Source organism: Alligator sinensis, unplaced genomic scaffold, assembly GCF_000455745.1.
Source record: "Alligator sinensis unplaced genomic scaffold, ASM45574v1 scaffold720_1, whole genome shotgun sequence".
Lineage (NCBI taxonomy): Eukaryota > Metazoa > Chordata > Crocodylia > Alligatoridae > Alligator > Alligator sinensis.
Genome location: NW_005842026.1, coordinates 1,185,993 through 1,206,736, shown reverse-complemented (window position 1 = coordinate 1,206,736; position 20,744 = coordinate 1,185,993). Strand labels below are relative to the sequence as shown.

General features: G+C 41.9%; 1 protein-coding gene across 3 annotated transcripts in view; it reads left to right on the top strand.

Annotated features, from left to right (window-relative positions):
* Window positions 1–20,744, top strand: part of AKAP6 (A-kinase anchoring protein 6) — a 488,303-nt gene that overhangs the window by 18,571 nt on the left and 448,988 nt on the right. Inside the window, exons 1-2 of one of the 3 annotated variants that reach the window (XM_025202475.1) lie at window positions 12,560–12,588; window positions 17,387–17,598. The exons of 1 other annotated variant lie outside the window; for it this stretch is intronic. The gene's annotated coding sequence lies outside the window, so the exon portion shown is untranslated. Of the gene's footprint in view, window positions 1–12,559; window positions 12,589–17,386; window positions 17,599–20,744 lie in introns of those variants that run through there. One more of the 3 variants, XM_025202473.1, reaches the window with a different exon arrangement.

Genomic DNA, 20,744 nt, shown 5'->3' with positions numbered 1-20,744 from the left:
CCCCACAACACACCGCCGGCCCATGTGGCAAAAAAACTGCCCCATCCTGACCAGTGCTGAGTTGGGGGCCAATCTTGGGGGGGCATGTGCCCCACACAAGCTCCCCCTACCAGTCGCCTGTGTCTACAGTGATGACCAAACAGAAGTGCATGGCTGCAAAGCACTTTTTAAGAGGGCCCAATGCTGCAAAAATCTGAACCCTCATTGTATGAGGATTCAGTTGAAGATGCTAGGTTTTTAAATATCTTCAGTAACTTATTCTGAGGCCTCCCAGCTTGCTGCTGTTTTTAGAATGGGAGTGGGGAAAGGGAACACAGGGAGTTTGGTCTGGGTTTTTTTCAGCCAGCACTGGAGGCTGGGGTGGGTAGATTGAAGCCCCCCCCCCCCAAACAAACAAACAAACAAACTAATTGGGCTCCAATCTACCCACCCCAGCCTACCCTCCAGTGCCAGCTGGGGAACCTCTAGAATAAGCTGCCTCTGCTTCCTATTCTGAAAACAGCACCCAGATTGGGAGGAAGGAGAGGCCATTGCTAAGGGAAACAAGCTGCAGGCTCACAGTCAGCAGCTGGATCCCCAACCTTCTCTTCCCCTCCCCCAGTGTACTTCTGTTTCATCCAGGGGATGGTTGTAACTTGGTAAGCTTCTTGCAAAGCATTATGAGTTATAGCAGGGAGCTGCTCTTCTGTCTGCACCCCATGTAATGAGTCACTTCACAGGTATGGCATCCCAAGCTGTAGAAAATCCATGCTTATTTATAGGGGTGTAGGTTGTAGCTGTGTTGGTCTAAGGACATAGGCAGACAAGGTTCTTTGGGTGAATCTGATATCTTTTATTAGACCAACCCAAATAGTTGGAGAATAGTTATTAAGCAAGCTTTTGGGTTCAAAAACCCTTCGTCAGACTAAGGAAGTTTCTGCAGTTGGTGTGTGCTCTTCCTGGATGGAATGAAAAGTAAAGAAGCCAGAGGCTGGGCTGGTATGCATATAAGACAAGTAGTCAGTGAAAATGTAGATTGAGGAGTCAGTGGGTGAGAGACAGGCTGGGGGGCAAGGGGGGGCGGGGTAGAGAGAGAGACCAAACAACAACTGCCCACCAGAATGAATGCACACCGGAAATCTGTCAAAGACAGGAATACCCAGTTACCTGTGGGGACACATGTCTCACAAGAAAACCACTCTTTCTCCAATCTCAGTCCCGATCCTCAAAGGAAACTTACAAAACATTTCCCAGAGACGGGCCTATGAACTCCACTTCATCAGCCTCCTGGATACTAAAAACCATGGACTAAATGTAGACATTGGATTTATGACACATTATAACCTGCCTGACAGCTGACTCCCCAGGTATCTCTCCACTGTTCATCCCCCTTCTCTCTCTCCTGCCTCCCCCTCCCCCCCCAGCCTGTCTCTTACCCATTGACTCCTCAATCTACATTTTCACTGACTACCTGTCTTGTATGCATACCAGCCCAGCCGCTGGCTTCTTTACTTTTCATTCCATCCAGGAAGAGCACACGCCAACTGCTGAAACTTCCTTAGCCTGACGAAGGGCTTTTGAACCCGAAAGCTTGCTTAATAATTGTTTTCCAACTATTTAAGTTGGTCTAATAAAAGATATCAGATTCACCCAAAGAACCTTGTCTGCTTATTTATAGGGAATTTCTTCAAATTATATAGGAATAAGAATTTAGTCTTACATTGTTGCCAAATCATAGTGCATGACAAAGCTAAATTGACAGTTAACATTCCTAAGACTTAAAAAAAGTCTATAAGAAACAAACAAAACAGCTGTAAAGGCATCCTTGAATAAAGAAACACTACCTTAATAGTAGCTTGTTTTTGATATCAAGATGCGTATATAACTTGGTTCCTATAGCCCCAACTTTACTGGTGGAAGGAATAATGGACAAAAGCAGTAGAAGGTATAACATAAAAAAGTAGAGGTGCATGCAAAGGCCAAAGCTTACTAAGACCAACAAACCTCCTGAATTGAATGGATAGATCCTCATTCATATAATATGGTGGCAGATGGATATATATTTTATCAAAATCATAATAAACACCTAGAAACAGCACAAGACAAAGGCAAGGACAGGGAGGATAGTGAAATATACACTCTACTGCCATTTAAATCAGCTGGACAGAAATGTGGGCTGATGAACTACTAGTAGATACAAGGACAGACCATTGGAATACTGTGCTATTAAATAACCAAATGTAACAGTTTCCTGTCATTACAAGAAAAAAATCATACTTACTCCAACATCAAATTGCTTCCAGTAGTTTGTATAACACCAAGTGTTAAAGAATCCTTCCAAACCTATAGGAATCCTTCCAAACTTGGTTACCAAGCCAATGAAGAGTTAGTTAATTTTAAAGAAGAAAAAATGTCAGCATTAAGCATATTAGCAGGTTATGATATTCATGTTTAATTTGCGATCTCAAATAAATGTGACAGAAGGAATTTTAGAATAATAGCTTCCCAGGAAGGGGTGCCATAATGTAAATATGTATAAGAAATTACTGAATGCTGATTCAGTAGTCCTTGATGAGAAAGAACAGTATAAGCACAGAAAGGAATAAAGCCTTAAGGTTGTATAGCTTTGGACCTTTACCTTTTAATGCTTGACCACAGAACTCTTACTCTCTCCCTATGAGACGTATATGCCCAAACCGATTTTAGGAGGAACAGTAAAACCAAATAAGCATGCTCGTACTCTGTGGGGCTGCTTTGAATACATATCCTGCCCAACATTAAATTTCAGTTTTTAACCTCCATAAAATCTCTACTGAACATATATGAATTGTGATTTCCCGCCCCCCCCCCAAAAAAAAGCTTGCTGTTGTCCCCCCCCCCCCCCCCCAAAAAAAAGCTTGCAAATTGGCTATGTTTAGACAGATATTGATGCGAGTGGCAAAAATGCTACCCCCTATCCAAGTTCCCATTACAAACCATAGGAACACTAGTGAATTTCAAAGGGAAGGTCTGAGATGTTAATATGGGCATACACTATATTTTTTCCCCTAATCTTATTTTTTAATTTATATAGCTGAATAGTCTGGAATTCCTGAAAATAGCTGCATTTTCCAAAATGTTCCCAAAAATATGCAGCCATGGACAGATATGTCATGTAAGATTTCAGCTAACAAGCTTAAAGATGGACAGTATTGTAAAGCGGTGTTGTAGCAAAAAAACAAAATCAGAACAGGGTCTAATAAAGGAATTAAATAACCTTAACAGGCTGCGCTGCTTATTGTCTTTATGGGAGCACATTTAAAAATATGTGGTGACTCAGTCATTTGGTCTATCTTTCTTCAGGTGTTCACCAATGTTAAATAGTCATATGGAGGTTGGAGATATTCTCTTTCTCCAGCCATGGACAATAGCCTAAGGTTACACCAAGGGATGTTTAGGTAGGATATTAGGAAAAACTTTCTTACTATGATGATGGTTAAGTATTAAAATAGGCTACCTATTTAGACTGTGCAACCTCCATTTTTGAATGCTTTTTAAGATCAAGTTAGAGAGCCATTTTGACTGAGATGGCTTAGTCAAGGACAATCCTGCCTTGAGCAAAGACTTAGACTCTGACCTCCTGAGGTCCTTTGCAAACCTGCTATTTTATGACTCTGTGAGCATCTGTTGTACTTAAGGGTGTGGTTTCAGGGAAAATATGCATACTGTATGCCACTATTTTCATTATGATAAAGATTTTAAATATGTATAGTTAAGTGTATTCTCAGAATTTCACATAAGCCAAAAACTCTTCAAGGACAACTGCTGTTCAATTTTCATTTGCTAGACTAGTTTGCAAACAGAGAAAACAGTTTCACGTATGTAAGACAGGGGTTTTTCTGCTAGGATATTAATATTGTTCAGTACGCCAGACTGTCTAATGGATTACTATTAATAATGTTGCATGTAGTCAACTCCTTTCATCATAGGATAACCCTAATGCATTTTATCGACCATATGCACAACAATAGCTTTCTCTAGAGTGGAGGGTGGCTGTCATAGACCATATACTGCAGCCATGGTGGGGGGGCACAGGATAAATGTCCAACCCCCCTAAAATAGTTAATGTCTATGCAGGTGAGAGAGAACCTCTGCTTGTCAATTTTGTACATTGGCTGTTAACTTTTTAATATGAGACTATTTTTGATATACAATATTTTATAAAGCAGTATTATTTGAATTCTTGTAATAATGAAAAGAAGGTGTGTGTCAGGGGAGGGGGCAGAATGAAGGGGACCATTTCAAAGTGCTGCATTAGTTTTTAGATGTATGAGTCACTTGGGGTTTAGGGAATGCAACACAGTGAAATACTACACTCCACAAGAGTGACTCATTGTTATGCAGGACTGGAGTTATATTCCCGTGATTATTTTTAACAACTTCTATTATGCAAGACTATTTCATGTAAAAAGGACAGTAAAACTTGTAAGGTGTAATGCAAATGAGCCATAGCCAGCGGTTCGTTTACTACATTATCATACCTTAAATTGAGTTGCATGTCTGGCCTGTTACCATTTAAGGTGTAATTAACTTTTTAAGCTTGTCTTAAATGTACTGTGTGTTGGTGGCCTAAAAATTGCCTATATAGTCCTGTAAATGCAATGTTTGGTACTCACAGCTTAGTCTTTATTTCCATTGTAAAGCTCTGCACCTTCAGTGTGTGGCCTTTTGACCATGCTGAGAAATTTGCCTCTGGTTATGCAGGCTTTTGAGCAGAATAGAATCATCTGAGCAAAATACAAGCATACATATATAAATCCAAAAGCTTTTGCTAAAGGTTAACCCCCCTATAACTAGCAACTGTTTGACTCTGGAGTAAGCAGAGTAGTCCTCCCACTTCTTAATCAAATAGCCAACTCATTCAGGCAGTTTGTTACCAAGGAGACATTAAACTTGCATCTCCCACTTCCCAGCTTAGAGTTCTAACCACCAGACTATGGACTACATACTGCCCAGCAGGGGTGTGTGAAACAGGCCATATTTAATTTGGATTCATCCTGAATCGGGGATAGTGATTCGATTTGTTGATTCGGATCACTGTCCCTGATTCGATTCGACTGAATCTGAAGATTCATTGCCAATTCAGGGAATGTTTGGCCATAGACACAGCTTTAAATATTTTTTTCTACATACCTGAGGTACCAGGTGCAGCTCATGAACACTGTGATGGTGGGATAGGTGGATCATCCCACAGGAGCATGGGGGGTGGTCCCTGGGTTCTCGGCAGCAAACCTGGAAGTGGACTGGAAGTACTTCTGGTTCACTTCTGAGTCCACCGGAGAGAGCGTGCTGGGGGGCCCTCTGCACCCCCTTGGCTTGGCAATTGGCCATGGGGGACCCCGAGCTGAATCTTTCTGAATCACCGAATCTCTCCGAATTGATTCAGCCACCAAATCAGGCTGAATCTCTGCTGAATCAAATCGGGGACTGAAGCTTCGCACAGCCCTACTGCCCAGAGCACTCCCTGACCCTCTTCTTGAAGCTGGTTTACTGCATCACCTTCTTCCTTCTCCCCCACCATCTCCAACTTTTCTCCTACTGGCCCAACAAAACTTTGCCTCCTGGCTGCCCAGCTCTTCGTTGTTTCCGTTGCTTCATGAATTTAGGTCTTTCATCCATATCTGTGGGGAGCTTGCACTGCCATTAGACTTATTCGTTTTTAATTTTTCTAAAAAGCTCTTCTTGCCCCCACCCCCTCCAGGGCCATCAGCCTGGCTCGTATTGGTTGCTATATCTTCTTTGTTTTTGTTTTTTAACCAGTGTTAATGATTCTTGCTGTGGTGTAGTGCCTTTCACTACTTAGAATTCTTAAGTTTCTTGCAGTGCTTCTTCAAGCATTGTTCAGATGTTCCTTGCTGTGTCTCCCATCTGTTCTTTTTCCAGTGCTGTATCTTTTCCTGGGCTTTCATCGTCAGTAGCCAGACTTCCCTTGGCATCATGTTTTATTACAATGCTAACTTGGGAGCTATTGAATGTTAAATTAGCTCTTTCTTAGTAGAAAAGGAAAGAGCAACCCAGCTGCTAATGAGGTGCTTTTACAAGCAGTAATCCCACTTAAGGGAGAAAATGAAAATCTACCCTTTCCAAAACTGACATTATTGGCCTTTGATGCAGATTATAACAGAGATTCATTTGTATTTGAGTATTTCCAGTTTCCTTTAATTAAAATAAACCACTCACAATTTCACTGTTGTAACAAAAACTGGAAGTTGAATGATGCATGAACACTTTTTGTTGGTGCTCAGTTTTTTTTATTGTGGTAGCACTTAGTAGGCCCAGTCAGACCCATTGTGCTCTCATTTCACCTGTAGAGAGCAGAAGAATGGTAACTGCTCCAAAGGGTTTAACAAAGTAAGCACATGAGCAAGGACAATAAAGGAAGACAATACAACCAAGTGTTGGAAAATAGGGAAATACTAGAAAAGTATGAGACCATTATTTATTTCATTTGTAATTTAATTTTTAGATAGTGAGAGGGTCACAAATGTCCAGTAAATGCCAATAAGTTTCATAATTAAGTGTCTCACAGCCTAAGGCAGTGGTACTCAACCTATTCAGTCCCACAGGCTGGATGAGTTGGTGAGGCCAGTCCATGGACCTGATCTAGTGTGGGGTTGGACCATGGGTCTGATTCAGCATGATTCTATGCTGGTCTAGCCCCACCTGGTGACCTAATCCCATAAACAGGATCTGGCCGTGGCCCAACCTGGCATACCAGCATAATCCAGTATGTAGGGTGAAGTCATCTGTCCCATGGGCCTCCCCACATGTCTGGAAATTTGGCAGCCAGGGAACAGTGGCAGAATTAATTGCTGCAGCTCTGGGCTCTGCTGCAAGAAATAACACTGCCAGTGCTTCCCTGCTGTCAAATTTCCAGACCTGGGTGGAACCCTGTGGGCTGTATGACACAGTTCTGGCCTGTGGACATTATGTTGGCCTAGGTGTTCATTGCAATCACTGCAGTCATTGTAGCTCATGTAGACAAACCTGCCCTAGGTAACACTTTACTTCAGGTACTGTGAACAGTGTGGCCACACCAATGTGGAGCTGAGCATGGTCTAATTGCTTGAGTATTTATTTACGCAGCTTCTCATGTGTTTTTTGTAGTCCATGCTAAGTTGTATGCTGTCCTTACCAAAATTCTAGCAGTACTCGACTTCAGTGCCAATTTGCCCTCAAAGACAAACCATAGTAGGTGTGCAAGACAACAAAATGAACAGGAAGCAAGGGAATAGATGTGGGGCAAGGAAATGGGACAATAGGATAATTTAGCATAGATTAGCTGCTTATACATTTTCTTAGAGAAATACAACTTGTCATGTGCCTAGCCATTAAGAGATGTCTGTTATGTATGTATGAGATGTCTGTATATGTAACAGAAGGGGTAGTTTGGAAGATGGACTTAATTAAGAATAAGGGAGGGTTTGGGGTGCCTGGGGAGAAGGAGAGCGAGAGAGCGACCAAAGAGAGTTCATAAGGAATTTTCCCATGGTATGAGAGAGAGTATAAATTATTTGTGATAACAGTGACATCATAGGTGGATGGATTCCATTGTTGTTGATTGGTACCAACCTTATGTTAAGAAGGTGGATGGGTAGGAAAGGAATAAATTGTGAAGAATTTTGAAGGTTGTTTTGAGATTTATGTTGGAGGTGAAAATTGGAAATGGTTGTGGCCCTAAAGATATGGGGGCACAGAATTAAGAGCAAATGAGCTAGAAAGGTAATCTTCCTTTTTAAAATGGATTTGAGAAGGAGCGAGATTGGACCCTCCAAGGACAGTGAGGAGGATATTGTATCAGTCAAAGCAGGAGAGCCTGAACAAAAGTTGGAACAGTGTGGGAAAAGAGTAAAAGTTGAATTTAATAGAAGTAGCATAGCAAGAAGAAATAGACACAGGCTTGGTATATAGCCAAGTCCCAGGTGAATCGAAGGTTGTGGACTTAAATGACCTATTGGTTAAGGGGGATGGTTACTTTGGTAGAGGAAAGGCGGGGAAGGGAAATACCCAAAATTGAGATCCTGATCATTCCACTAAGGTATGTAAAATGTTCTTTCTGATATTAAACATTTTTATAGTGGATGGATTGTATTTATTTAAATAATAAATGGTTTGGGGTTTTTTCTTAATTTTATGTTATTGTAATAAGTTTAAGGCCTGCCTAGGCATTTTTATTGGGTTAATAATAAACTACTTGGGTGGTATAAGGCATGAAGCCAAAGACAAACAGAACACAAAAAAGGCTCCTATTAATATCACAAATAAAGCATGTCCTGGAGTGCTTTAACACTGTCATATTTATTCAGAGCTAAACCAAACCACCTGGATTTTATTTATGTTTTTCCATATGAAGACCATCAGCTCATTAGTGGGTAGCAGAAGTGTTCCATTACTCACATCCCTGTGTATCCTTCCCATGTGATGGGAACAGGGTTATTGTCTTGGTTTCTGACACAATACACTGAATCATGAAACTAAGGAGTTACATCAGAATGAAAACACTTACTTCTACCATGTGGATTTGCAAGGTGGGTCCTGATCACTGCAAACTTCTGCAATTTGTAGATTCACTATTGGCAATTTTGTTATCACTGTTAATTGTTATTACTTTTAACTATTCCATAGTATTTATTTTGTTAACTCAAAGGAGGGGTCTCAATGTCTTTTATTTTTGTGGACTGGGGAAATGAAGGTTGGATCTAACTGTTCATTCATCCTTTAAGAAAGGAAGAGGCAAACTGCTATGTCATCCAGAAGGTCAAGCAGCCTTTGTAAAGGTGCATCTGGGTAGCTCCATGGTGAATTACACCGTTTCCACCCTTTTAATCCTGTTATCCTGTGAGACCTAGAAACAGATGGAAAAAACAACCACCTGGTTCCTCTTCAAAATGTTGTAACAAGTGTGAATATGTCCATTAGACAGTTAACTATTACCTAATTAAATATGTAGTTTAAATGAGTGATTCAGAGTTCTGGAGAGATGGCAAACATAATGGTTATGGCTAACTGTCTGATTAAGGGAACACTACTACTTCCTGAGGCTGCTAATAAAGCAATAGGAAGGGCTTATGCATAATAAATCCCGCACTTGTTTCCTATAATCTGAGAAAAGAGATTAGAATATAAGAGAGAATGTTTCATAGCAACATACCTACAGAGGACTATTTTTAGGGCTGGATAGATTGTTGGATGACAGATTAACTGAATCTTGGGTGGCAACTTTAGATATAAATATGGTACTGAGGATTGTGTTTCATTTCTTATGGAAAATGGGATAGGTTTTTTCTAAGGCTGTGCAAAGCTTTCGGTGGTGATTCAATTTGGAGCAGATTTGGCAGCTGAATCTCTGAATCCGAATTGAATCAGGGGATCAATAAAAAGGTCTGAATCAATTCAAAGCTTTCTGAATCAATTCGGAAAAGATTTGGAGAGCTTCAGTGATTGGGGTAGTCTCTGCCTGCTAGAGCCAGACTCAGAGCTCGTAAGTAGCGGGTCGGGGGTGGGGGGCTGGAGGAGGGGACCATGGGGGGACCCCAGCTCCTCCCCATGGCTGTTTCTCCCGGCCCTTTAAAAAAAAAAGTCCCCACTCACTGGGTGCTGCTGGGTGGGGGGGGCAATCCCCACTGCCCCATGCTGAATGGGAGGGCTCTGCCATGAGCCCCCCCATGGCTGCCCCACCCACTTCAGCTCTGGCCCTGTAAGAAACCCCCCCACAAACCCCGAGACTCACCAGCTCCAGCAGCATCTTCAGGGGGCTTGTGCAGAGCCCTGCATGCAGTGGGGGGCAGCGGGGATCACTCCCCACTGGGCAGGAATTGTGAGTTCGGGTTTTTTGTTTGTTTGTTTTTTTCTTAAAGAGCTGGGAGCTGGGACAGGCGAGGCAGCCATGGGGGAGGCCAGGGGGAGAAGGGAGGATGTTAGGGGGGCTCATGCAGAGCCCCCCATGTGGTGTGGGCCAGTGCAGGGCAGCAGAGATTGGCCCCCACCTGGCAGCACCCGGTGAGTCGGGCCTTTTTTTTTTTTTCTTTTCAAAGTGCTGGGAGCTGGGGTGGGCGGGGCACCCATTGCTGGGGCTGGGAGAGCAGGTGGAGGGACGAGCCTGTATGATTTGGCTGAATCGGTTCGGGACAGTGATTCGAATGACTGATTTGAATCGCTATCCCCCGAGTCAGCCGAATCCAAAGGGAATACTAGACACTTTGCACAGGCCTAGTTTTTTCTTTCTTGGAGCAGAATTACTACTGATGAGGAGCAGAATTACTAGTGTTGAGTGTAGAGTAGTTGTCTTCTTTCTTGATCAGAGGCCAAAGTAAAAGTTCTCATTTGTAGAATGTGATTTTTTTTTTTTTTTTTTTTTTTTTTTTTAAACGATGTGCATAAAATCTGGGAGTGAAGAACTAGGGAAAGTATTTCACTGAACTGGACTACAAAATCCTTCAAGGCAAGGATTGTCCAATGCTTCTGCTGGGACGTAAACCTGGAGGTTCCTGGCTAGAGGGTCTTGCCTCTGACATCTGCTCAGGGTCAGATCAGTTGCCATATTTGGGGTCAGGAAGCAATTTTACCCCATGGGCAGATTGCTATGGACTCTGGGGGGTTTTTCACTTCTTCTGCAGTGGTCCTCTACCTGGAATCTCTTGAGCATATATTAACAACCTTTACAGAAGCTGGAGTTTCGTTGCTATGTTCTCTCTGCTTCATCTGTGGCAGGTTAAGGTGTTGTGTTTTCTCAGGTTTTACAGTGTAGTTTTGCTAAGAGGTTAGACAATTGATTTGTGTAGGATGGTTTTGATGGGGATGGTCCTGAGGTACGGAGTCAGATTGCCTGGCCCGAGGAGGTTCCTTCTGGAGCTACTTCTCTCTGATTCTGTGGCTCCCTGTACACATTAAGGGTCATGCAATTAACCAGTTAATTGTGCAATTACCTTGAGACCAGCTACACATGCAAAGAACAGGCAACCCTTGCTTAGTGCTCTTAATTGGTTCCTGAAAAACTGAGCATTAAGTGAAACCAAGAGTTAAGCGAAACCAACCTTCACTGTCACTTTTAACTTTCTAAAGCCACCAAAATCATTCTAAAGCCACCAAAATCACCAGAATCAGGGCTGTCAGGATTAGTGTCAGTTTCAGTGCCAGTTGTACAATGCCCATGAGTGTTATAATGACATTTGAGTGCTAAGTGGAATTGGGTATAATGTAAAATAGCGCTATATATCAATAGCGAACTAGCGCTAAGCGAAACAGTGTTAAGCCTGGAGCCTGGATAGAAAGGGGTCCCCAAAATGGTAATTTTATTATTATTATCTTTATCTCTGGTGAAGGGGGGCCCGATACTAAAAGTTCACCTGGGGCCACTAGGAGTCTGGGTACAGTGCTGCCTCTGCCCAGCTGAGCTGTGAGTCCTACAGCTGCTAGGGACTCTTAGTCTCAGCAGCACCCCACAGCTGCCAGAACCTAGTATTCCAAAGCTGCAGGTGCTAGTTTTCCACAGCATGTCTCTTGGTGCATAAAACCCTTTGGGCAGGAGGGTCACCCCAGCAGCAATTTTTCATTCTGTTTTGGTTTTTTGTTTCCTTCCCCCCTCCCCCACCCCTGGGACTGGAAGCCCATCAACTGAGGTGTGTGCAGATCTCAGCTTCAGGAGCTTGCTTCTTGCTGGTGCAGGCAGAGGGGTATCCCCTGCTCTGGCAATAATGTGAGATGGAATCTAATACGTAATCCCACTGTCACACCTCTTGCCATGCACATGTAGCATGGCAGGAGGTACGATTGTATGAATTGTCCTTTAGATCCTATTGTGGCTTTACTTGCACGTGTAGAGAGGTCCCATGAGTCTGTATAGAAGTACGGAGTGTGCATTATTGGTGAAGTAGTAAAGACACCTTCCATTTTTGTTTTCTTTGTGTTTATCTTTAAATAAAGCATTCTTTCTGCATGTTTATGAGGCAGCTTGAGATGGTGGAATTTAGAGAATGGAAGATGCACATGGTCTCTCCACTTCTCTATGAGCTATCTGCGTATGGAAAGCTTAAGTCGGTAGCTGATATGCTCAGGTTAATGACTTTGTTTTCATACTTCTTTTCTGAAAGAATACAACAAGGATTTCCCCTTAAGAAGGTTGATGCATGGACTTGCACTTGTTTAAGCACATTGTGATTTGGGAATTTTCTTTTAATTAAACATTAAAATTGCCTTTTAACTGACATTCTAGTTTCAGATAAATGAATTTGGTGAAAGGGTTTAGCTTGGCATTACTGTTGGTTTCACTGAGGGAAGGGGGGAAATATTAGTGATCTCACTAAGTATATTGAGTGAGAATCTTACTGCAGTTCCTTCTTACTCATATTAAGAAGTTTGTTTGTCTTTTGGACTGTTAGGAAAGGTATGGCTGCAAGAAGACTGATTCTATTGGGAATGTCCAACTGGTAGCCTATGTGCTCCATTTGGCCCACAAGGAGTTCACGTGTGGCTTGCGGGCTCCAGCTCAGCTGCCACCAGTCCCATTGCTCCTGGTGCTACAGCAGCCACAGCAGTGGCAGAGGTCTTTGGGTCACAGCTAGAAGCAGTCTGGTAAGCCTGATGCCTAAATGGTGATGGGGAGACTTGGGCTGCTTGTACAGCAGCACTGGGCTAGGCACTTGGGTGGGAAGCTTGTGTTCCTTGCATGGCAGCAACGGTGTGGGGAAAGAGCTCTCCTGCACAGCAGTAGTGAGGGGAGACTCTCTTGCCCATAGCAGCAGAGGGTGGGAATTGCACAGCGAGTGGTGGGGAAGCTTGTGCTGCTCCAGTGTGGGGGCTGGCATTGCCCATGTGGTGGCAATCAGGGGGCTGGGGACTAGCACAGCAGGGGTGCCATACATGGTAGGGATCCCAGGACTCAACACGGGGTGTGGCTGTTGGCACTGGATTTATGACCCAGATACCTTGTTCTGGATGGAACCAAACCCTCAGACTGACCAGGACTTCTCCATTCGATAATAGGTACATTTTACTGATACACAATAGCAGATAAGAATAATGCAGGCAAGGCAAACAAAATAATGCCCCCAAATTCAAAATCTACCAGTCTGAGGGCTGTCACAGAGGGAAGGTAAGTTTGGGCAGTATGTGAGCTTCACCCTGTGGTTCTTTTTATAATGTCAGATGTCAGCAGCCTAGAGGTTGAGGGCTGAGGCCCACCCCCTAGTGGGGTGGGTGAGACAGGTTGGTGGTATGCGCTCTGCCCATGTGGCCTCAGGTTCCCCAATCAGGAACCCTTTGCTGCTCTGAAATTCCTCCTTTTATATTCTATCCCTCTCGTGATAACTCTTCATTACTGGGCATCATTGATTGGTCTCCCTGTGGTCATCATATTGTCCACATTCTGTCTTGTAAGCATATTCCTTCATTCAAACAGACCCATCACATGCACACATCTTAATTTGGTAATTTACTGGTGTCCTAATTTGGGCCATCCACCAAAACCAGAAATCCAAAGGGCTCTGCAGCTGGTCACTGTAACCTGGCCAATGTGGCAGAGTCCCTTATCTCATGTTATGGAACAGTGTGGTACATGTCTTGAATTTCCCAGCCTGTGTATGCCTGCTTGTCCATTGGCCTCAGACATGATGTCTGCTGGTTCCAGACACAGCGGGCCTTGAAGGAAACTTTGTCACAACCAGGCTTTTAGAAACCCTTGCTGTTCCCACTGGACCATTATTTTAATACAATTAACATTGTATTTTCTGTAACCTTGTTGTGTTCCCCTCCTCACCCCCATCCCTCTTACATTAGGCCCTTGTTCGGGTAATCTGTATTTTCCTACTGGCTTTGTCATCGTTTTGGATTCATAACTCTAAACATCTACTAATAAAATTCAATCTTCTTCACCTACAGGCCAATTCTCAAAAGGAAACTTCATTTCTAAACATCATTTTCTAACCATCAGTGGCCCCTGTAATGTATGGCTTGGGGCCTGCAACCCATGTTGCATGCAGCCTCTGGACTCTGAAGTTGAATATCCTTGGATTTTATGTTAGTGTTTCACTTGCATTGATTGGTCTATATGTCCAGCTAACCCACAATATGAAAGCAAAGGAAAGTTTTGCTACCAACCAATAGACTGAATTATTTTGAGTATTCTTTTTTATTATTTAAGATAAATGTAAATATAACTTTTTGTTTAAACTACTCAAGGTAGGTGGGGCAAAAACTTGAGAAATAAAATTTTTGCAAGCTTGTATTAAAGAGCAAGGGGTGTGTTATAATGTAAATCAGAATCAGTACCTGTACTGAAATTATTCCTAGCTGTAGAGCCAATGGGACCTACATTATATACAAGCCACCATCAGGCTGTATCCAAATACCCTTTCAGTACCACTATTACCCTTCCTTAGGTCTGGAGAGAAATCAGAGGCTACAACAACACTTCAAACCTACTATTTTTTTTAAATGGAATATATTTTTAATGGAATTTCTGTTTCTTTCAGTAGACATCCTCCATCCTATTCATAGTCCCTTGTGTCCTTCCACTTCTGTTCTCCTTCTCCACTGTCATTCCTCACCCTGGTGAGCTGCTCCCCTTCTTCTCTATGGTGTTAGAAATCAGCAGAGGGAGCAGTGAAAGCACTGTTTTAGATCTATGGTGGTCCACTACAACTTGGGAGGAACAAGTGCAGGGAAAGTCATGCTCAGCCTTATGATTCTGGGATGAAACATGCCCATGTATGCAGCATGCCACAGGGCCTGCTCTGTGTGGGGATGGCATATGTATAGTCCTGTCAGCAGTAGGCAGTGAGGGGATGGAGCATACTCAGTTCAGATACACTTGTCAGAGAATTTAGCTGCTGAGCTTTGATAAATTTCTACTGAGTGTAGGTGAACATTTTTTTTAACTTGTTCAAATATGGACAAAATTTTCACCACCACAAGAGAGGCCTATCCCTGATACCATCCTGCCATATTTTAAACCCATGTCTTCAAAGCATGAAAATGCTAGACCTTTTTCTAGGAAAATCATTTTTCCTTAATATTGTTCTCTAAAATAGACAAAATATTTAAACTGAAACAGTCCAAGAAATTAGCCTCAAGCACACATCTGGCCTGAAAATCTTCAGACTCACTCAAGATGGAACTGTTCAGAACAGCTGTTGGGGGGGGAAAAAACCCAAAATGTTAAACAGGTGCAAAAGGACCTAATGAAAAACATTGTGTGTCTCTGGAAAGCATTGTACCACTGGATATTGTAGGATAGATACAACGATACACAGGTCTAGAAATACTTGCAGACCATGCTGGGTAGACATGATGCACCATGTATAAGCAACAACAAAAAAAAGAAGAAAAAGAAAGGTTATTCTCTTTACCATTGCAGTATTTACCACATCATTCCCATTAGTTCAGATTGCCACACTGCTGTTTCCCCAGCATCTCCCATGATCAGCTAACGACTCACTCTTACACATTCACACACACATAAGATTCACTTCTTCCAAATAGTTTTCCTACAATGGCAGTAAACTCTACCACTTAGCACTTGGAGGAAAGAATAGAGCTCTTTTTAAATAAGTACTTTTAGAAGTTTTAAGTTACTCAGAAACCATTGCGATCAGCACATTATACACAGTGTATATGAAGACCCAGTGAAATTCCTGAACTTAAAATGTGTGCATTATATGAATCGTATTCCATACTTTTAAGGGTCATTGTTTTATACATTTATCCATAATAGGTAGAAAGAAAAATTTAAATCCACAAAATATAAAAATGAAGAATTATTCCAGCTGTAAATATTTCACGAGCAAATGTGAGAGGCAAGGCTTTTTGCAAGTGATAGCTTTTATTGGACCAACTTTATGGTTGGGATAGACTTAGACAACCTTTTGAATGCAGTGAATGCTTTGTGAGAAAATGTTTATTCTGGTTACCAGTCTCACTGTGATGGTTGAACACCTTGTGGGATTTCAGTCTGTTTGCAATGGCATGGGGTTAAAGCTAGAATGAGAACAGAGTTGGAAAATTTAAAACACTTGGGACTGCAAGGGGCTAAAGGGCCATAAGCCTGCCAAATTGCAGGGAAAAATATTGTCATTTATAAGCACTTGATCCTTTGAAGGAAGGGTATAAGGCCTTATTTTTTCCCCTCTGAGTTTTGATGGTAACTATTTGATGGTAGGTGGTAACTATTGCTTATGGCACAGTAGGTGAAATTGTAATAAACTTCCCTAGATTTTGATAGCTTGAGGTCTAGCAAGTCTTACCACTCTAGATGCTGGCACCAGAATCTACTGGACATCTTTAAAGCCTGGGGGCTCCTTCAATCAGATCCGGCCTTTGTTTTCCTTTGGGCTGGGGCCTATGCAGTTTATAAAGTCCAGGCCTTTTGTGTAATTTTTCTACCATGTAGAAAGGGATTTGCCTGGCTGGGAAATGCAGTTTTGCCAGAAACTTTCTCATCAAAATGGAACTGGCAGAAAGCCAAAAATGTGCTGATTTTTGCTTTGGTTGTGAATTTTCATTTCCACAGCACTTAGGTTAATACTTGTGTCTCTCAGCCTCTTCTGTCTCTGCTGATGCTATTGGAAGGTGGAACAGATTCCAGGAACTGAGTTAATTTCTAATCATCCGATCCACCAATCTGAGCATCCTAGGCAAATCTGGAGGAGGCTCTTGTTTTCAGTATCTTTCCCCACTGCAGCAGTGGGGAGATGGCTTAGGCCTGAGTGGCCCAGGAGGCACACAGATTGCCCACATGCTTTCTAAATCTTTATTTGTGTGTCTGCCTGATGGACAGATGAAAGGCAAGCTACTCAGCATGCAGATGGTACTGTACGTTGGCCTACAGCTGAAAAATGATAAGGAGGTTTTTCACTTGACTGGCTAGAAACTTCTTCAGCCCTCTTGTGAATAAAAATGCTTTTTCCTTTGTTTAAAAGAAGAAAAACCATACAGCTACTAATTCCACAACAGCATGTGATCATTTGGGACTTTGATGCAATTTCCTTACTGTCAGCATCTTGAGTTTCTATGACTCTCAACTGTTATTATCCAGTATCAGGGTGGGGCAGGGTGCCATCTCTTTTACTCCTTAACAGCTCAGTTTATAACAGCCTTCATGTTAAAAGCCCACACACAATATTTTTAAACAAGCTTCTTTCTGCATTAAACATTTTATAAAATTGTTTTACTAATAATCCAACTTATATTAATTTTAATTTTTTTTTACCAAAATCATTTCAACTCGCATGTCTATATTTGCTTTCAAGCGAAAGACTAATTTCCTTTATCTAAATGCAAATGTAATGAGAAAACGAGTACAGTTACATGGGTACTAAAATGCTATGGCACAGCACTTTAGGAGTCCGTTAGCATTTTGTCTGTTTCTTTAAAGGGCTTCCATATTGTCTTGGGCTCTCCTGGAAATGCAGTACGGATTCCTATCACATCTTGGTTGCCATGGCAACAGCAGTCTTTCCCATAATGAGCTGCATCATCTGAACTGATGTCACAGCATCATGCAGCAGGTCACACAAGGCACCTCCTAGTATTGCATCCTACAGATGTGCTGTAAACATCAAAAGAGGATGGTTTGAACAGGAGATGGTAAGTGCTAAATGTTATGCTTGTTTTTAATTACCGCACTGCTTTCTTGATTTGTTGCATGGCTCTCCTAATATTAGAACATATGGGTTTTGCCATGTGAAAATGGGGTTTGAAGAAAGATGCTGCATGCCTAAATATTATTTTTCAGGCAGATAGGCTAAGACAAAGGCCTACTGAAGGCACATTCAGCCGGAATTTTTTCTAATTATTCTTGCTACATTTGTGTACAACATCCTGAGGATCTTTACAGATTATATTTGAATTTCAGATTTACATTTGAGTTACAACAATATGATTTGTTTGTAATATGGAGCTAAAAGCTACTTGCTATTTTAGTGCCATGAAGACAGAATAAACCTTGCTTTTCCTTTTATTTTAAAGGGATAATATTTTCTGTAAACAGCCACCCTTTTAACCTATAAATCATGAGTAGTTTTGCAGCATGAATATCATTATTTACCTCCAGTGGGGCTAGGAAATGTGAGAGTACATAAAATGCTACACACACCATGCTGATTAAGCAGTTGGCACTTTAATGATTTTAAACATGGTTCTGTACTGCTCTGTTCTTCTGGCATTTAAAAATAGAGAAACAAAATGATGAGACAAATTTGTTTAAAATTATAACACTCTAGTGGTGAAGTAGCTGTTTTGAAAGTCCATCAGCTTCTTGCCTTGCCTTTTTTGCATTCCTTTTCTTCCATCTTTTTATTGTTAAGCTGTTCATGTGTATTTAGTAGATCTCAGACCCACTCTTTTCTGGAAGGAAAGCAAGTCTCTTTTCTGCTGCAATTGCAGTAAAAGGTGTAGCCAAAGATCCAAGCTCTCCAAGTGTTGTTGCTGTGTTCTTTCACACACGAATAAAATAAAATATGAATAATGGTTCTGGCTTCTCATCTATAATAAGGGGGGAAATGTACATGTTAGCATCCCAAATGATTTGATTGCAACACGATATCTAGAAAATTTAGCAACTCTTCAGAATGTCTGTCTAATGGTTTCTATGTTAAAGTGCGGTCTTGCATCTGGCAACCATGTTCATTTTACTTAATTTTCAAGCTAATCTGACCAGATGGAATAGAACAATGTTAATTCTTTGTCTTTGAATGTTTGGATGATTCAGTCTTTCAGCTGTTTGCTGTTAGAAAGAAAGAAAAGACAAGACACATGTCAGTTTAATTGATCAATATATCCACTAGGAATAAGGGAGTGGTCTCTGTCTCTGGTTGCTCAGTTTAGTTTGTGTTTGAAAAGTGTAAAAAGAAACAGCAACCACTACTGCTTTCCTAATGTCCATCAAATATAAAGAAACAAGAGGCATTAGATATAAAGCATAAAATAGTAAAGGTAATCGGATCTGATTCCTCTTCATGGGGACAGGCACTGTGGTCTCATCTGGCACTAGCTGGAATGGAGCTCTTAGATTTTAATTAGACAGTTTGCACCACATCTTATATGCTATTTCCAGTGTGGTGTGAGCACACATCTGCTGTGTTGAAGCACAAAAAACAAACAAATAGAGGATGATGCGTATTACGGTGATGTTGCTTTACTTAAAATGTTTCTTAAAACGAATTGTGGTATTTTACAGTATACATACAAGTAGTAGTCTCCTGGGATCACTGGGTGTTCACCAAGCACGCTCAGAAGGTATGAGTTAGCAAGAGGGCGGGGGAGGATGTCTGGCTGGTGGCTGAATTAGGGATCTAAAGAAAACTGGTGAACAATGGTTTAAATTACAAGTTCAGGGATCAGGTGTAATATGCAATTAAAGGTTGGTAGAGGGTGAGAGGTTTGGATTAAGCTCATGACATTATTAATGCACAGTAATGTTTTTTGTTAGACCTTGCATGTGGTGACTAGCAGTAGCACTAGAAATTTTCAAGACTAGACTTAATAATGAATGATAGGTATTGGCTCAGGGAAATGAAGTCCTGCATCTAGTCCTGGGTTGGACCAGATGACCTCTGGAGGTTCCTTCTAGCCCTCTTTCTCTGTGAAAAGTGTAGATAAATGATTGATATACTAGCAAATCCCACCCAGTGCAAAAGATTGGCAGCAGCGGGGGGGTGGGGGGGGGGGGGGGCGGGGTGGGTTGATAATTTAAAAGAAACACAATTTCAAAGCTTTCTCCCCCACCCCCTTCCTTCAGAACATTGTTTGTTCTGGGAAACACCCACGGATAACAGTTGTAATGACACAGTGCTGGCTTCATGGGTACATCACAGCCAGTGCTGGTCTCAGATCCTACTAAACACCTTACTTGGCAACGTTTTTCTGTTTACTTAATATATGACCAATAGCTGAATAGAAGATGCTGGGAACAGAGAGAGAGGCTTGTACTGAAGAAAAAGAAATTAGCCTTTCCAATCATGTGGTGTTACAGAAACTTTCTAGAAATAACATAATACTGGCTCATGTTAAGGCATAACAGTGGTGATCAGAACAATCTAGTATGTGAGGCAGGGTTTAAAAGCAGTAAATTATTGGCATTTCAATTTTAGGTCCATGGCTTCCCTTTGTGCATCATTCCTGAAACAAATACATTTTGTAAGCAATCCCACTACAGGAGATGGGCTCACCAGTATTGACAGGAATTCTGACCACAGTTTTGCAGTGAGGTATGGTTAGAAACAGAAGTGTGACATAAAAGTGTTGGTAAACTCAGAAGACAGTACTGCTTAATTTTGCTAAGAATTTGATGATGGAGGCTGTGTATAGACATTTGGGGAGGTTCGGAGGAGGTTAGATAGGGTTAAAAATGGCCACCCAATCTAACTTAGTTTGCCCAGGTGTGGACCTTGAACAAGTTAGGTGGATCTAAGTGTGATCTGCACAGAAGTTCAGGACAGTTAAATAGGTCTAAAAATAGCAAAACCCAATCTTAATTAACCCTACTTCCTGAGGTGCACTAAATTTAGATTGGGTTGACCATTTTTTAGACTGATCTAACTATTCTGAACTCCTATACAATTCCCAGCACAACCCGAGGGGTGAGAGCCCCACTGCCAGCCCCAGCTCTGGGCTGCACTTTTCCTACCCACTGCCTGGCACAGGGCTATTTTTAGCCCCCAGCCTCTTCCCCCCCCCACCTCCCATCCAAAAAATCCCCCCTCCCCCAACCTGCCAAACCCCCCCACCTGCAA